The 2804-nt window shown below is 46.5% G+C and overlaps 1 pseudogene; it reads left to right on the top strand.

Annotated features, from left to right (window-relative positions):
- The first annotated feature begins 930 nt into the window (after positions 1-930).
- LOC141500925 (small ribosomal subunit protein uS5 pseudogene) lies at positions 931-1815 on the top strand (annotated as a pseudogene).
- The last annotated feature ends 989 nt before the right edge of the window (positions 1816-2804 follow it).

The raw sequence follows: 2804 nt of genomic DNA, 5'->3' as shown, positions 1-2804 counted from the left end.
TTGGAGTCAGGAGTACCTGGGTTCAAATCCGACCTCAGACACTTAACAATTACCTAGCTGTGTGGCCTTGGGCAAGCCACTTAACCCCATTGCCTTGAAAAAAATCTAAAAAAAAAAAAGAAGAAATAGAGGTGTAGGGTGGTAGGGTGGCTAGGTGACTCAGTGGATAGAGCACCAGCCTTGGAGTCAGGAGTACCTGGGTTCAAATCCAGCCTGAGACACTTAATATTTACCTAGTTGTGCAGCCTTGGGCAAGCCACTTAACCCCACTGCCTTGAAAAAACCTTAAAAAAAAAAAGAAACAGGTGCCAAGTTGAGTGACTTGTCCAAGATCACAGAGATAGCAGGTTTGGAATTTGAACTCAGGTCCTTTGACTCTAGATTTAGCATTTTTCCACTTTACCTGGTAGTCATTTTTAAGAATCTACTGAGGGCGGCTAGGACCACTTAGCTTTTGATATTTATTCAGTTATTTTTCAGTCATGTCCAACTCTTTGGGTTTTCCTTGGCTAAGATACTGGACCAATTTGTTATTTCCTTCTCCAGCTCATTTTGCAGATGAAGAAATGGAAGCAAGGAGGCTGAGGTCAGATTTGATTCCAGGATCAACACTCTATCTGCTGTACCTCTATATACAAGAAGATAATTGGGCATTTGGTGATCTCTAGGATCATAATTTCTAGATGTTGACTTTGTTTCTCAAGATAGGAAATGGGATAAAACTGTTGACTCAACAGAAATTAAAATGATATGTTTTGTCTTAGCTAAGGAGGGAGCAGAATACCCTTTCCTGAGCAAGAGATATCTTGTGAAGTTGAGTTCCAAAGAAGGATCAGAAGTCATGCCTTAAAACTTTTAGGGCGAAGTGAGAGAAATGATACTGGACTGTTAAAAATTGGGCAAAGAGCTTCTACTTCCAGCGAACACCAAATGCAGGACGACGCCGGTGCTGCAGGAGCAGCGGGAGGCCCCGGGCCCGGGCGTCGGAGCTCGCGGCGGCCTCCGCGGCGGCTTCGGCAGCGGAGGCCGAGGCAGGGGCCGGGGCCGGGGCCGGGGCCGTGGTCGAGGCCACGGCCGCGGGGCCCGGGGCCCGGGGAGGAAAGGCCGAAGACAAGGAGTGGGTTCCTGTCACTAAGCTGGGCCGCCTCGTCAAGGACATGAAGATCAAGTCTTTGGAAGAGATTTCTCTTTTCTCCCTTCCTATCAAGGAGTCTGAGATCATAGATTTCTTCTTCATTGAAAGATGAGGTTCTGAAGATCATGCCTGTTCAGAAACAAACTAGAGCTGGACAACGTACCAGGTTCAAGGCTTTTGTGGCTATTGGTGATTACAATGGCCGTGTTGGTCTGGGTGTCAAGTATTCCAAGGAAGTGGCCACAGCAATTCGTGGTGCTGTCATTCTGGCCAAGCTTTCCATCGTTCCTGTGAGACGCGGCGACTGGGGGAACAAGACTGGCAAGCCTCACACAGTGCCCTGCAAGGTCACTGGGCGATGTGGATCGGTTGGGGTGCGCCTGATCCCCGCCCCTAGAGGTACTGGCATTGTTTCTGCTCCTGTGCCTAAGAAGCTCCTAATGATGGCTGGAATTGATGACTGCTACACTTCTGCTAGAGGCTGTACTGAAACTCTGGGCAGCTTTGCTAAAGCTACTTTTGAGGCCATCTCTAAAACATACAGCTATCTAACCCCAGACCTGTGGAAGGAGACTGTGTTCACGAAGTCTCCCTATCAGGAATTCACGGATCATCTTGTGAAGACTCACACTGGAGTATCTGTTCAGAGGACCCAGGCAGCTGCTGTGGCAACCACATAGATCTGTTTTTTATAAACAAGGAATAAATTTAGCTATGCCTGCTAGATAAAAAAAAAAAATTGGGCAAAGAATCTAGAACTGAGATAGCCCTAGAAATACAATCATGAAGGGCAGCTAGGTGGCGTAGTAGATAAAGCACCGGCCTTGGAGTCAGGAGTACCTGGGTTCAAATCCAATCTCAGACACTTAATAATTACCTAGCTGTGTGGTCTTGGGCAAGCCACTTAACCCCATTTGCCTTGCAAAAAAAAAACCTAAAAAAAAAAAAAGAAATACATTAATGAGCTGGTTAGAAGACCAGACCACAAATAGAGCAAAGCACATCTACCTTTTTCCCTTGCAATGATATTTTTTCATGCCCGTTATTGAAAAGAAAGTCACATCCCCTTCAAAGAGAGAAGAGCTTGAAAAGAAAAAGTCACCCAGTCCAAGGGCCACCTAAGGGAAAGGAGTTGTCTGGACTTGCTCAACTAGGGTCCTCCAGTTCCATGGATGATAACTGGAAGGGACCTAGGAAGTCTTCTAGTCCAGTTTCATCTTTTTACAAATGAAGAAACAGGGGGCGGCTAGGTGGTGCAATAGGGGTGGCTAAGTGGCGCAGTGAATAGAGCACCAGCCTTGGAGTCAGGAGTACCTGGGTTCAAATCCGACCTCAGACACTTAACAATTACCTAGCTGTGTGGCCTTGGGCAAGTCACTTAACCCCATTGCCTTGGAAAAAATCTAAAAAAAAAAGAAGAAATAGAGGTGTAGGGTGGCTAGGTGACTCAGTGGATAGAGCACCAGCCTTGGAGTCAGGAGTACCTGGGTTCAAATCCAGCCTGAGACACTTAATATTTACCTAGTTGTGTGGCCTTGGGCAAGCCACTTAACCCCACTGCCTTGAAAAAACCTTAAAAAAAAAGAAACAGAGGTGCCAAGTTGAGTGACTTGTCCAAGATCACAGAGATAGCAGGTTTGGAATTTGAACTCAGGTCCTTTGACTCTAG

Source organism: Macrotis lagotis, chromosome X (genome assembly GCF_037893015.1).
Source record: "Macrotis lagotis isolate mMagLag1 chromosome X, bilby.v1.9.chrom.fasta, whole genome shotgun sequence".
In the NCBI taxonomy this organism is placed as follows: Eukaryota; Metazoa; Chordata; class Mammalia; order Peramelemorphia; family Peramelidae; genus Macrotis; species Macrotis lagotis.
The sequence above is the reverse complement of the archived record's forward strand: the minus strand, read 5'-3'. Positions and strand labels throughout refer to the sequence as shown.